At 42.2% G+C, this 16134-nt stretch overlaps 1 protein-coding gene across 2 annotated transcripts in view; it reads right to left on the minus strand.

Moving 5' to 3' along the window:
• TMOD2 (tropomodulin 2) overlaps positions 1-5704 on the minus strand; it is a 53830-nt gene extending 48126 nt beyond the window's left edge. For both annotated transcript variants that reach the window (XM_060097338.1, XM_060097339.1), the window contains exon 1: positions 5578-5704. The gene's annotated coding sequence lies outside the window, so the exon portion shown is untranslated. The remainder of the gene's footprint in view (positions 1-5577) is intronic.
• Between the last annotated feature and the right edge of the window lie 10430 nt (positions 5705-16134).

Genomic DNA, 16134 nt, shown 5'->3' on the forward strand with positions numbered 1-16134 from the left:
TTAGAAAATGGACAAGAGGAGCAAGGACTTGAGCTGAAGGGAGGATGATTTGGGCCCTCTGATAACTCTCCCAGTTGCCAAAGATACGAGCCTGGAGAAAGAAAACAAGCAGTGTGGCTTCCTTCACTTCTCTTTCTGCTACCTTATTTGTATAACTGTGGTATGAAAGAGGAAAATCAGATACAGCAAAAGTGCCCAGCCTTTGGCCCTCCCTCCCTACACAATTAGAACCAAAGCCAAAACAAGCAGCCCTATTTATTAAATCTGATCCAAACCAAAGACCAATTTTTACAAAAGAGTAAGAAAAAAATACTTGTAAAACCTAGTGAGAAGTTTTTTAAATGGGTAAAACAGTGCCATAAATTGTTTTGGATTACATACGCATCTGGGAAAGCTACAAAGGACTGCACGTGGAAAAGACAGACACCACGTAGCGAGGGGAGGGGGAGTTAATTGGGGAAGGAGGACTCGGGCTTCCCCCGCACTGATGATGATTTAGTCCCAAGAGGGGTAGTCGGTAAGTGAGCAGTTATTATTATTTATTATATATCTTCAATATTTTATAGTAATCTTTAAGCAGTGAACCAGTTTGCACAAGAGCCAAATCTACATTTTCTAAAACTAGTAAATTAGAAAAAAATCAGCTTATCACTATATCCTCCAACAAAACAGGAATTGATCCTATATATTTAATTCCTTTCTAGCTGCAGGAAAATACAAAGATGTGTACAAAACACATAGCCTGTGTTTTGGAATCTAGCTATTTGAAGATGGCCCATTCAAGTCTGTTTTTTGTTTTGTTTTGTTTTGTTTTGTTTTTTGCGGTATGCGGGCCTCTCACCGCTGTGGCCTCTCCCGCTGCAGAGCACAGGCTCCGGACGCGCAGGCCCAGCGGCCATGGCTCACGGGCCCAGCCGCTCCGCGGCATGTGGAATCCTCCTGGACCGGGGCACGAACCCGTGTCCCCTGCATCGTCAGGCGGACCCTCAACCACTGTGCCACCAGGGAAGCCCTGTTTTGTTTTTTTTAAATAACCAAATGGCTCCTGCCATATCCTGGGAAGTATCTGCAGGCGATGCAGGACAGAGAATGGGGTGTGATAAGGAGGAATTTCAGGCAAAAAATATGAGAAGGCAATTGGAAGGGGCAAGTTGAATGGGGAATGAGGAACAGATCTTACCAGAATGAAGAGTTTGTCTCTGAGATCATTTGTTCTTAACTTCCCAATCTTACAACGCAAAAGTTGCCATAGCTCAAACTGTGCTTGAAAACTGTCTCCTTTTAAAACAATGTGCCCACCAGTAACCACCCCCTCCAGGTTCAGAAGAGGCTGGAAGACAAAAAGCATGGGCCTTGGAGCCAGCCAGCCCTTGAACTGATGGTTACAGATCCATGTGCGAGTGACAACCTCTCCAAGTCTCTGTCCCTTCCTCTGTAAAACAGGCAAAGAGCAGTACTTATCTCAGAGGGTGGTTCCCTCCGTTAACCTTGGCAGGATCTGTTGAACGTGGAGAGGTAGCACCCTATAGGAGCCCTGGGTCAGCACTGCCAGGTGTAGCAAGCCGCCATGGGTAAGCTGGCCAAAGTATGAGATAGGTTTCCACCTGGGCAGGAAGTTGCCAAGAAGCTTCCTGGCGGGGGCAGAAGGGCTCTAGCATGGAAGTCTCACTGTCTGCCCAGACTGCCACCTGATTTCTAATTATCTTGGCAGGTCCTATTCCCTGCTGCTGCCCTACCTCTTTGTCTGGCCCTATTCTCTGTTTTCTGAGGAGTTCTTGTTTCTTGACTTCTAACTCCTTGCCTTCCACGTGGGTGTCTGGGTCTTTTTGGTTTTCAACTGCCTATTGGTTCTAGCCATGTCCCCTCATCTTGGTTTCAGGAAGTTATGGGCTTCTCACTTCCTGACTGGCACTATGGGTTCTCTACTTTTTGTCTTTTCTGCCTGCTTATGTGTCTTTGACCCACCTATCTTCTTTCCTTCTCTGGCATCTGTATCCCAGTTAGGTTTTGAGCAAAGCTTTGTTATGACTTACAGGTGCTATGTGCACCTTGACTCATGACTGCTTATCAAGATGATATGCAAAATATTTAACTGGTATGAAATGGGCACTGTCCTATCAGAATGGTTGTCAGCTATAAACGACAGGGATGGCTGACCCTGTATATACTGGCTGAACAGCAGCCCAGCTCCCTAGCCTCAAGACCCCTCCCACTGCTCTGACAAGAGGCCTCCTGGTTCTTTCATTGGGCTGGTGCCTCAGATTGGCTCCTTACTCATGTCCTGGCTCGACATGGCTGGCCTTGCACCTCGTTTCATGAGCTCCTATTACCCACAGTCCTAGAGCTGATCTTCTCATTCCTACTCTACTCAGCCGTCACCAGGGAAATCCAGGAATACTGGTGACACACAGGAAAGAGATGGGGTAGCCTTGATGCCAAAACAGGGGGGCAAAACATAAAAGCATATATATATATATAAATCTCAGGTATAGGAAAAACATCCTTGCAGCAAAAGGTTCTGTATAAAATTAAGTGCTGTATCTTAAGAATTGGTTCTGTTTTCTTGGTCTGGTAATAGGTAATACTTCTCTTCTGCATCTGCCTTTTATGAGCTTGTTTGAGCCACATGGGTGCAGATCTTGAACTCAGAGAGGAAAGGGATAGCACTTTCAGAATGGTTCTTGGGTAGGGCTAGAATTTCTAAGGTTTGGGAATTATTAATACTTTAAGGTTGGAGTTAGGGGATGAGATGTCTTAAGAATAAATGATTCATAGTAGCCAAGACAAACCAAAAAACAGAACTTCCCCTGACCCGACTCACACCTCCAGTAGGATTTAAATCTTAGGAACTTGAAGCCACAGACTTACTGTGAGTCCCCCGCGGATCCACTGCTTTTTTCTGTCACTAACCACGCTGTCCTCTACAATCCTTTCCTTTGTTTACTTATCTATTTTATTGATCACCTCAATTTTTATTTAAAAAGTTCAAATCTACAGAAAACATAAAATAGTACAATAAACACCTGTATACCACTCTCTTTAATTCACCAGCTGTCATCATTTTGCTGCATTCTCGAGCGTCCTCCCCAACTCTTCTAATCCCCCTCCACGCTGAACCCGCTGAAAGTTGCAGACGTCATGACACTGTGCCTCAAATACCCACATCTCAAAAGAAAAAGAGGGCTTCCCTGGTGGCGCAGTGGTTGGGAGTCCGCCTGCCGATGCAGGGGACACGGGTTCGTGCCCCGGTCCGGGAAGATCCCACATGCCGTGGAATGGCTGGGCCCGTGAGCCATGGCCGCTGAGCCTGCGCGTCGGGAGCCTGTGCTCCGCAACGGGAGAGACCACGGCAGTGAGAGGCCCGAGTACCGCAAAAAAGAAAAAAAAAAAACAAAAGAAAAAGACAGTGTCCTACATGACCACAGGACCACCACTGCACCTAAGAAAATGAAAAGTAATTCCATAATATTACCTAATATGCAGTCTGTATTCAAATCTCTCCAATTGTCCCCAACTCATCGTTTATAGCTATTTTTTATTTATTTTTTCTGATCTAGGATCCAAAGTTCACACATCCTGATTGGTTATCACTTGAATATTTTAGTCTACAGTATCCCATTCCCACCATCTTTTTGGCAGGAACACCACACACGTGAAGTTATGACCTTCTTACTGCATCCCAACAAGAGATGCATGATAGGTGTTGGTAAGCTTGATTATTCAGCTAAGGTCATGACTTCCTCATCTCTCCATTTTTTTTTTTTTTTTTTTTTTTTTTTTTTGCGGTATGCGGGCCTCTCACTGTTGTGGCCTCCCCCGTTGCGGAGCACAGGCTCCGGACGCGCAGGCTCAGCGGCCATGGCCCACGGGCCCAGCCGCTCCGCGGCATATGGGATCCTCCCAGACCGGGGCACGAACCCGTATCCCCTGCATCGGCAGGCGGACTCTCAACCACTTGCGCCACCAGGGAGGCCCCATCTCTCCATTTTAAGGACACATTTTCCCTAGGTAATCTGTGCCAAGATACTTCGAAAAAATGTGAAAATCCTGTTCCCCAACAACCTTTTGCTCAAAGGTTTTGTACCCCTGGATGAATCCTTGCCTGAATCAGTTACATTAGGGTTACATACCACTGGTTTCTCTCATTCCTTCTACTGTGTATTTATTATTCAAACAAGGACCCATCAATACCCATCCTCTCTATCCTCAGTGTCTGTACTCTCTGCTTACTTTTTGCTGCGGTTTCCTCCCCTCCTCCTTGATGACCACATCTGACCACTCTGCCAAGCATGGGGGAGCCATTTGCTTCTCCCTTTACCTACTGATCCCATCACTTCACCTTCAGCAAATTAAAAACAAACACAGAACATCCACAGCCTGTTGCTGTCTACCAATTTATAGTAATTTACAAAAAATAAAAGTTGTAATGTATATTTATTGGGTTAGGCTGCAGAGAGTAGACAGAGGAAACTGGTTTTATTTTTTAAAAAATCAGGTTGCCTAAACCCTGAAAAACCTTTCCTCCTCACTAGGTAAAGCCACTTGGTCTGTCACAATCAGGTTTTTGTAATGGTGTTGAACACCAGCACCCTCATCTCCTCAGTTCCCTGATGAGAGTCTTGGAAGAACAGACGTTTAGAAATCATGTAACCCGAATGCCCCGTTTTACCATGGAGAAAGAGGATAAGAGAGGTGAAGGGACTTGTCCAGGGTCCCTCAGCTCCTTAATGGTAGAGCTGGAAATGGGTTTTATAACTACCTTCTCCGATGTTCTTTTCATTCCCTTCCCAAGGACCTGGTGATTCAGATGTTTAGTAGGCAAGAGGAAGCCCGTAGCATTCACAGCCTCCTTCATTGCTAATTTGCATTTTGCTCGCATCACCTTCCCACCTTTGAATACGTTAAGTAAAAATTCCCTTTAGGAGCCATTATTATTATTATTATTAAAAAGCAATTTTCATTTCTGCAGGTCAACAGGGTAAATTTTGGAAGACTCAAGGGAGCACATGCTACCATTACTTTAACCAGAAAAAAAATGAGTCCCAAGGACCTGCATCAAGCCGCTCTCGGAACGCTGCTTTCTCCGAGGTTGAAACGCCCTGCGGGTGACAGCTCCAGCCGGAGTCTACCCTTCCCCGTCGCCTGCTCTAACGCTGCAGTGACAGGCATTAGGCTCCAAGAGCTTGTCAAACGTTAACAAGAAAGGATAAAATGGGGAACAAAGCCCAGCGTGGAAAAACCCGGCCCCGCAGCTCAGGGAGGACAGAGACCGCGCCCTCACTGCGGCGGCCCAGGGGCTGCAGAGACTGCGGAGCCGCAGTGCAGGGCGTGGGACCCACACCCGCCGGGCGTCTCCGGCCCGCGCCGCCCTCTCCTCCGCGCCGCCCTGAGCCGCCCGTCGAGCCGAGGAGGCCAGAGGCGGCCTCGGCCTCGACCGCCCGCCCGGCCGAGCGCCGACGCCGCGGAGCATCCTCCCGAGGGCAGGGAGGGCGCGGCCGCCCCACGCTGCGGGCCGGGGGCTGCGGACGGCGCCTCGCCCGGGCGGGCCCGCACCCACCCACCCCCCGGCACGCTCACCCGTCAGCACGCCCATCCCGGAGCCGGCGGTGCTGGCAGTCAGTCCGTCTGCCCCGAGGTAGAGGGGCCGGCGAGCAGGGCGGCGCCGTGGCCGGGGCGAGAGCGGCAATCAACAGGCGGCTACCGGCCGGGCGCGGCGCCGGGGCGCGCGGCTGCTGCGGAGCAGGCTGGGAAGCGTAGTTCGAGGCGGCGTGCGGCGGCCGCGCGGAGGCGGGACCCCCTGCCCACTGGCTGTCACCCCGGGCTTCCTCACCCCTCCCCTGAAGGTGTCCTCGCCCGGAATCTGCGTCCCGACCCCGTAACTGCTGTGCAGGCGAGGAGGACCTCAGCCTTGGGACCAAGCTGTGCAGGCTCTTTGGAGAAGCTCGGGGCTACGGATAGGGTGGGTGGCAAAGGCTCTCCAAGCCTGTGAGGAGCTGTTGGGTGAGTGAGCATCTTTAAGTGGAAGCCTTGTTAACACCAGCTCAGAGACAGACCAGGCCTGCCCTAGGTTTTATTGGCTTTACGCCGGCCTAGGGCGGGGCGTGGGGAGGAGTAGTTGGGGTACATGCCTGTGGGTAGGGAGGTGGGGTGTAGCGAGGCCGATCTAAAGGTTGTGGATGAGAACGTTCGAGAGCCCACGCACACGCAGTGGCGTCACTAGAGGAGAGGCTGGCTAATTTAGACTCTGTGCCTTAGCATCCTTATCTGTATGGTAGGCTTAAAGCTTGAAGACATGTTGTGAGGACTAAACGCATTTTAGTACAACCAACGCACGGGTGCATATGTGAAAGCACCTGTGTCTGGCACTTAGCACATACTCAATAAATGTTCCTTCCTCGGGAGTTGCAGGGGAGACCCGGGCACACTTCCGCCCTCGAAAGCCCTGCGTAAAATGCTAAGCTAAAGATAGTCGGCCTCGTTGGTCTAGATAAATAAATGTTACAACCCGCCGGGTTTGCTATTGTCACACATTTAGCAGGCTCACTTCATCCGGAATGTAAACTGAGATGTGTCCTCTATGCCAGGTTTTACAAAGATAGAGAAAATAGTGTCTGGTCTCTGAAGCATGAAGTGGGGTGGGGTGACATTGGACAAAGATTGAAATTATGAAAATATATGGCATAATAGGATTACCTTCCAGAAACGTTTTCAAATCAGATGTGATATCTCTCCTTTTTGAACCCTTGCTGCATATTTTCAGTGCAATATTTCACATTATGGTGGGATTTGTATCTTCCAGATGTGGTGGAAGGAAAATGAACCAAAGAGATGGATGCACCACTGCTGGCATAATCTCTGAAATAGGCAAAGGGTGAATGGAGGTGAAACAGTATCATAATCTGGCATGACCTGTGCCGTAATCATGTGTCTAAAAAGAAAAAGTGCCACAGAGAATTCCATGTTTGAAAATAGTAGCATCACTTTGCATTTGTGGAAGTACTTTCCTATCCATGTTCTCGCTTGGTTTTTGCAACAACCCTGTAAGAGGTAGACTGAGGATTTTCTTCAGTTAAGAGTTCTAAGAGACACAGAGAGGTGATATGAGTTATTCGGTCATCCAGCTGGTCATTAAGCCTATCTTCTCTCCTTCAGCCCTGACCTTCCCCAAAGAGGCACTCACAGCACTCTCTTTCCTTTGTACATTTCACAACAGGGCCATACCTTCCCCAGCAAGAGGGCTGAATCAGAAAATAAAGTTAATTCTCAAAGGCTCTCGGAACTATAAAGATGAACAATGGCATACAGTAGCTGCTGATTGAGATACCCATCTCGTTTCCACTATCAACACTATAGTAATGAACTACAGTTTTGGCCTCCTCACCAGAATGACTAATCTGAGCAGGAAGGAGTGAACTTAAATGGAGGTGTGACCAAATCAATTTAAATCACATTCCCAAGTTTTCCTATATGTGTGTTATTCCAAATATCCTATGTAACAGACCAGATGTCTTTGACTTTTTTATGTTGTACATTTGTCACAAATTATAGCTTTCTGTTAAATAAGAATAGGACTGCTTACAGGTCAAGCTAGTAGCTTCCTCGGAGAAAGCTGATGGTAGGCATAAGCTGAAAATAATAAAGCAATTTTATTCAGATTTGAAGAAAGTGTAGCAAAGGTTTGATATAGCAAAGATACTTAGTGGTGTACTATCTTTCTCATTGGCTTCCTTGTGATTCCCTGAAAGGAAAATGTCTGCATGTGATGAAATGAATGGAGCACTGCTTCAGATGAAGATTGTGAAAGGAAGCAGGCATAGAAATGATTTCTTAGGTTAAAGTCATAGGTGGCAGCCAAAGCAGAGATACAAGAGCTATCCAACAGTCCCAGTCCCATTTATATGAAAATGTAAAATTGAAACACAACTCCTAGAGCTGGAAGGGACCTTACAGATCATCTTGTCTAGCCTCTTCATGCAATGAGGAGGCTGCTACATCGACAGTAAATTCGCAATGGAATATGTAGCATACATCATTTGGAACACGTAGTAGATACTGTTGCTTGCCTACACGACATCCATTCCCCCCTTTTCCTTCTTCTTTGCAGAAGCCTGTAAAGGTGTTCACCCATTAGGGAACCTGACCCTATTACCATCCCATACCAACCTATCATGGGCAAGGGGAATACAATCCTCTTGACTGGCCACTGAGAGATTAGGGGTGGGCATGTGACCCAGTTCTGGCCAGTGAGGCCTGAGGAGGGGTCAGCTGAAGTCCTTCTAGGAAAGGTTTTCTTTCTCTTAAATAGAGGTGTACAGGGAAACATGCCACCATCTCCATGGGATGTTGTTGCATCTGGCCGTGTTACCTCAAACTGGAATAGCCATCTTAGGGGATCCAGCCTTAAGACAAAGCCAACACACTGATGATGGCAGAGTAAAGAGATAGAATGAACTTGGGTCTGTGATGTTGTTGTTGAGTCAGTAAACCAATCAGCCCTGGTGCTGCCCTACTTCTGGATTTATTATTATATGAGATAATAAATATCCTTATTGTTGAGCCCATTTGAGATGGAGTTTTCTGTTACTTGAAACTGAAAGAATCGTAAGTGTTGCAGATGAAATGTGAAAGTAAGTTCTTTGGATGGAGTGAAGGACTACTTCCCAGAGTTAATAAAAACAAACAACAACCACAACCCAGGCAAAGGATAGGGATATTATCACATAATGGATAGAAGTATGCATTTTAACTATGGTTAAACTGTGGTTTCCAATCCAGACACACCTGGGTCGAACCCATATATTTACTGCTTGCTTGACTGTGGCCAAGTTTCTTTAACCTTTCTAAGCCTCATTTTCTTCATCTCTAGGCTGGGGATAATAATACTTACCACATGGGGTTGTTATGAAGATGAAATGAGATAATTTGTGTCAAGTATGCTACAAAGGATATGGTGTCTAGTAAGCACTAAAGGAGTGGTGACTATCTTGATGAACTATGAATTATCTTATTTATAGTGTAATAAATAACACTATAACAGCCCTGGTGCTGCATCTAAAAGTGAATCACTATATAATAGTGATCATATTAAGTGACACCACAGTGATGCAAGCAACACAGTCCAGAATATGGGAAACTCTACATGACAACCCAGTTCTTCAATAAATTGCAAGAAAAATAAAGGAAGGAGAGTTTATAGATACACAGAAATAGAAGAGGCAAATAACCAAATGTAGTGTGTTATCCTGATTTGAACAAAGCAGCTGTTTAAAAAAATCACATTTATGAGACAACTGGGGGGAATGTGAACACAGAATATTTGATTATCTTAGGGTATTATTTTAAAATTGTTTGGATGTGATAATGGTATCGTGTTATATTTTAAAAAGGAGTCATCTTTTGGAAAGATACTACTGGATATTACTGAAAAAATACCGAATATTTACAGAAGAAATAATATCTGGGATTCGCTTTTCAAATAATCCAGCATGAGAGCAGTGGTAGGGTGGCAGGGTGGAGGTATCGATGAAACAAGATAGGCCATGAGTTGATAATGGTTGAAGCTCAGTAATGGAGCTTTATTAAACTGTTCTCTCCGCATTTTTTTTTGGTACCTTTTGACCCCCTTCCATTTGATGAGAACTTTTTAATATCTATTCTCTTAACAACTTTCAAATATGCAATACAGTATTATTAACTATAGTCACATGCTGTACGTTACATCCCCATGACTGATTTACTTTATAACTGTAAGTTTGTATCTTTTGACCCTCTACACCCATTTCACCCACTCCCCACTCCTTGCCTCTGGCAACCACTGGTCTGTTCTCTGTATCTACAAACTTGGTTTTTGTTTTTGTTTTTGTTTTAGATTCCACGTGTAAGTGAGATCACACAGTATTTGTCTTTCTCATCTGACTTATTTCACTAAGGATAATGCTCTCAAGGTCCATCCATGTTGTCGCAAATGGCAAGATTTCATTCTTTTTTGCGGCTGAATAATCTCTGTATTTTTATTTTGTTTTTATTTATTATTATTTTTTTAATCTCTGTATTTTTAAAATACAGCTTCCCTGAGATATATTTCACATACCATAAATTTACCCTCTTAAAGTGTATAACTCTGGGCTTCCCTGGTAGCACAGTGGTTGAGAATCCTCCTGCCAAGGCAGGGGACACGGGTTCGAGCCCTGGTCCGCGAAGATCCCACATGCCGCAGAGCAACTAAGCCCATGCGCCACAACTACTGAAGACCGCGCACCTAGAGCCCGTGCTCCGCAACAAGAGAAGCCACCGCAAAGAGAAGCCACCGCAAAGAGAAGCCCGCGTACCGCGATGAAGAGTAGCCCCCGCTCGCGCGGCAACTAGAGAAAGCCCACGCACAGCAACAAAGATCCAATGCAGCCAAAAATAAATACATAAATAAATTAATTTAAAAAAATCTTTTGCCTACTTTTTTAATTGGCTATTTGTCTTTTTATTATTGATCTATAAATGTTTTTATGTGTTCTGATTATAAATTCCTTATCAGACATATTATTTGCACATATTTTCTCCCATTCTGTGGGTTGTTCTTTTTTCTAATTTCTTGACGGTATCCTTTGGTAAACACCCTTTATCAGTCTGAAGAGGTTCCTGTCTATTCCTACTCTGTTCAATGCTTTTATCATGAAAGGGTGTTAGATTGCACCAAAGACTTTTTCCGTGTCTGTTAAGATGATCATGTGGGTTTTTTCATTTATTCTATTAATATGGTGTATTACATTTATTTTCCGATCTTAAATTAACTATTCATTCCTGAGATAAATCCTACTTGGTCATGGTGTATAATCCTCTTTATATATCATTGGAATTGGTTTGCTAGTATTTTGTTGAAAACCTTTTGTGTCCATATTCATAGGAAATATTGGTCAGTAGTTTTCTTATCTTTTGATGTTTTGACTAGTTTTGGTATCAGAGTAATACTAGCCTTGTGGAATGAGTTAGGAAGTGTTGCTTCCTCTTCTAATTTTGGGAAGCATTTATGAAGGACTGGCATTAATTTTTTAAGTTCTTTAAATGTTTGGTAGAATTTACCAATGAAACCATCTGGGCCTTGGCTTTTTTTGTTGGAAATTTAAAAATGTCTAATTCAGTCTTTTTGGTTGAATTCAGATTACGTACATGGATGAACATGGATGAACCTTGAGGACATTATGTTAAGTGAAACAAACCATACACAAAGGACAAATACTGTAAGTTTCTATTTGTAAGAAATGTCTAGAATAGGCAAATTCATAGAGATAGAAAGTAGATTAGAGGTTACCAGGGGCTGTGGGAAGTAGAAATCGGAAGTCACTGCTTAGTGTTTATAGTTTCTGTTTGGAGTGATGAAAACGTTTTGGAGATAGACAGTGTTGTGATGGTGGTACCACATTGTGAATTGTATTTTGTTCCACTAAGTTGTATACTTAAAAATGGTTAAAGTGGTTAATTTTATATTATATTATACATATATATTTTTTACCACAAATTAAAAAACTAATAATGTAATGTGAAACTTTTTTTTTTTTTTTTTGTGGTATGCGGGCCTCTCACTGTTGTGGCCTCTCCCGTTGCGGAGCACAGGCTCCGGACGCGCAGGCTCAGCGGCCATGGCTCACGGGTCCAGCCGCTCCGTGGCATGTGGGATCTTCCCGGTCCGGGGCACGAACCCGTGTCCCCTGCATCGGCAGGCGGACTCTCAACCACTGCGCCACCAGGGAAGCCCGAAACATTTTATATGGGTTAATTGTATGGTATGTGAACTATTTCTCCATGAGCCTGTTAAAATATGCAATTATATAATTATAACACAATTTACTTATCTGTTCTGCTGCTGAATAATTGATTATTTCCAGTTTTTGTTGTTCTGAATGATGCTGCTATGGACGTTTTCACAACATGTCTCCTGGTGTATAGGTACGAGATTTTTAACGGGATATACAGTGTCTAGTGTTGGAATTTCTGGTTTGTAGGGAATGCGCATGTACAGTTTTGCAAGATAGTGGCAGAGTGTTTTTCAAAGTGGCTGTACCCAATTGTACTCCTCCCAGCATTGCATAGAATTCTTATCTTCACTGGTAACTGGTCTTGCCAAACTTAGATTTTGCCCACCTGGTGAGTGTAAAAGGGTTACTCTTTGTGGTATTATTGTGAATTTTTCTGATTTTAATGAGATTGAGTATCTTTTCATATGTTTATTCACAATTAGGATTTTTTCTTCTATAAAATTCTAGTTATCCCATTGGATTATGTCTTTTTCTTATTGTTATGTAGGAATTAGCTCTTTAAATATTCTAGATATTAATCTTTGGTTGATTGCATATGTTACAAATAGACATTCCTTGCTACCAGAATTTATGAAGTTTCTGAATTCAGATAACCAGAGTTCAAATAATGAAGAATACCTAGTTTTCAGAATCTATTTCATTCTTGATTTTCATATAAAAGTTAGCTAGAATTTGGATAATGAGATAATTCAACATTTTATTCAAATATTTTTGGTTCCTAGGACACCTGTTTCTTCTCTTAGTTTCTAATTTGTCTTTTTATTTTCTTTAAGATATCTTTTTTGTTAGAAGTTCTTAATTTTAACGTTGTCATGCTTATCAATCTTTTATGAATAGAGCTTTTTTCATCCTACTAAAGAAATCTTTTCTTGTCCTGAGATCATAAAGATATTTTTTTCTTCTAAAGGTTTTAAAGTTTTATCTTTCACATTTAAGTCTGTAATTCAACTGAACTTAAATTTTGTGTGTGGTAGGAAGTAGAGATTCTACCATGTGGATAACTAACTGTCCTGACATCATGTGTTTTATAGACCATTTCCCAGTGACCTACAATGCTACCTTTGTCATAGATGAAGTTCTCATACATTTGTGATTGTGTTTCTGGGTGCACTACTCTTATCCATTGGTTTCCCAGCCTCAATATCACCCTGGCTTAACTATTATAGCTTCGTAATAATTCTTGATATCTGGTAGGGCAGTTTCCCTCTCCTTATTCTTCAAAAATATCTTGGCTGTCTGTGGGACTTTTCTTTTCCATATCAACTTTAGAATTAGCTTGTCATGTTTCTTGCAAACCCATTGCTCTTGCATAGAATATACGATCAATTTGTAGAGTACTGACATTTTGTATGATATTGAGTCTTCCTGTCCATGAACATGGTGTAGTTTTTCCATTTATTTAAGTCTTCTTTAATGTATTTTCATGTATTAAAATTTTTTTCTCTGTAAAGGTCTTGCCCATCCTTTATGAGATTCATTCCTTTGTTCTATCTATTCTGTCATTTAATCTATTAATGTCTTAATATTAAGGCACCCTTGAATTTCTGGGATAAAGTCATCTTGTTTATGATGGATTATCTTTTGTATGCACTGCTAGATTTGGCTTAATAATATTTTAAGATTCTTATATCCATCTTTATCAGCGTGATACTTTCCTCAACTGGTTTTGGTCATGGTTATACCATGATAGATATGGGATTGGGTGTATGGTTATATTATGAACTAAGTTGAAGATTGTTCGTGCTACTTCTTTTCTCTGAAAGAGTTCACATAAAATTGGATTGATCTGTTCTTTGAAAGGTTGACAGAATCTTCCAATAAGATCTTCCGATGCTGACTTTTTTTTGGTAACAAAATTTTTAACTCTAGTACTGATTCAGTTTCTTTAATGGTTATAGAACCATTCAGACTTTCTATTTTGTCATGTATTAGTTTAGGCAAGTTGTTTATGGTTCTAGCTTACAAATCCCTCTTGTTTTGATACATAAGGCTGTCCCTTTTTTATTGCCAACTCAATTATGAATTTCATTAAAAAATTAAATTATAAATACTTATATTAGGAGGACTTCAAGTTAGCTTAGACTTCCAGCTTGCCAGAGCCAGAACCAGATATGAATTTCTTCAACTTTACTAGATATTGTCCCACAGCTCTTCAAAGTGGTTGCACCTATTTATACTGCCACCAACACTGTTTGAGAATTTCTGTTGTTCAACAGGAATCTTACCAATTCTTAGAATTGTCCAGTTCTTTAATTTTTGCTAGTCTCACGCCTATGAAATTGTAGTTTTAAGTGGAATTTCTCTGCTTTTTGGTAAGGTTGTGCATCTTTCCACTGGCCATTTGAGTTTTATCTTCTGTAAATTGTCTGTTCATATCTTTTGACCATTTTTCTAGTGGGTGTTTTTCTTCTAATAACTTGTAGGCATTTTAACATACTCTGGATAGTAATACTTTGTCAGTTATAGGTATTCAAATATATTTTCCCATTTTACACCTTGTCTATTGAAATTTTTCAGGTGCCTTTTCAGGACAGAGGTTTTTATGTTTATATATAGAATTTGCCAGTTGTTTTCTTTGTAGTTTGTATTTTTGGTATCTTGCTTAAGAAATTCTTTGCTATCCTAAGGTTATAAAGATATTCTAAAAGTGTTAAAGTTTGCTTTTCCCAAGTATATATTTAATCAATCTATAATTGATTTTGGCATATTGTATAAGGTAGATATCTACAGTTTTTTTCCACGTGGATGGCTAATTGTGGCAGCAGCATTTATTGTCATAGATTCATTTCTCTCATATGTGTGGGTCTGCTTCTGGGCTTTCTTTGTTGTCCCCTTCTTACATTTATTTGTCTTTCCCAGCATCACTACTGTAATAGTTTAGTTCTCATCACTTTTTTTGTAAATCTTGATGATTGTAAAGTTAAGTCTCCCTTCCTCATTCTTCTTCAGTAATATCTTGGCTCTTCTTAGCCTTTATCTTTCATATGAATTTTAAGGTAAGCCTGTCATGTCCTTTGAAGAATCCTATAGGGATTTTGGTTGGAATTTCAATGAATTTATATATGAGTTTGGGAAGGAAATGAAAATTTTGCATGTCCCCATTTATAAACATGGTATATCTCTGTTTTTGTTTAAATCTTCTTTTATGTCCTTTAATAGAAGGTAATAATTTTTCCATATAAAGCATGCTTCTCTTTTGTTAAGTTTATTCCTAGATTTTTTTTTTTTTGGTATCTAAAAGGTTGTCTTTTCCACAAAATATTTTCTGATTGATTGATGCAATTGATATTTGCATAATGTGTCTTATAGTCTTATGTCTTATAGTTTGAACAGTTCCAATATAGACATTATCTGTGTTATCTGTAAACATTTTAGTATTGTTTATTATTGGTAAATAACAGTTTATTTCTTTTCAATCTTCATTTCCCTTTCTCCTTCTTTTTCTTATTGCATTGGCTAGGACCTCCAGAATAAAATTAAACAGGAGTAGTAACAGAAGCCTTCCTGTTCTTATTCTTGATCTCAGAGGGAGTGCTTCTAATGTTCACTACTAATGATGAGGTTTGTTCTATGTTGTAGGTAGATATACATAAAACTGATTTTGAAGTTCTGGTTGAAGAAGAAAAAATAAATGTACAAAAAATTCAATCTGAGCCACGAATTGTAGATATTAACTTTGGATTAGGGAGAGATCAATATAAAATTCACAGGGGCTTCCCTGGTGGCGAAGTGGTTAAGAATCCTCCGGCCAGGGCTTCCTTAGTGGCGCAGTGGTTGAAATTCTGCCTGCCAATGCAGGAGACACGGGTTCGAGCCCTGGTCTGGGAAGATCCCACATGCCGCGGAGCAATTGGGCCTGTGAGCCACAACTACTGAGCCTGCGCATCTGGAGCCTGTGCTCCGCCAACAAGAGAGGCCGCGATAGTGAGAGGCCCGCACACCACGATGAAGAGTGGCCCCCCTTGCCGCAACTAGAGAAAGCCCTCACACAGAAACGAAGACCCAACACAGCCAAAAATAAATAAAATAAATAAAAAATAAAATCAAATAAAAGAATCCTCCGGCCAATGCAGAGGACATGGGTTCGAGCCCTGGTCCAGGGAGATCCCACATACCGTGGAGCAACTAAGCCTGTATGCCACAACTACTGAGCCTGTGCTCTAGAGCCCGCGAGCCACAACTACTGAGCCTGTGTGCCACAGCTAGGAAGCCTGCGCACCTAGAGCCTGTGCTCTGCAACAAAGAGAAGCCACCTTAATGAGAAGCCCCTGCACCAAACGAAGAGTAGCCCCTGCTTGTAGCAACTACAGAAAGCCTGCGCGCAGCA

The sequence above is a fragment of the Mesoplodon densirostris genome, chromosome 4 (genome assembly GCF_025265405.1).
Source record: "Mesoplodon densirostris isolate mMesDen1 chromosome 4, mMesDen1 primary haplotype, whole genome shotgun sequence".
Taxonomy (NCBI): domain Eukaryota; kingdom Metazoa; phylum Chordata; class Mammalia; order Artiodactyla; family Ziphiidae; genus Mesoplodon; species Mesoplodon densirostris.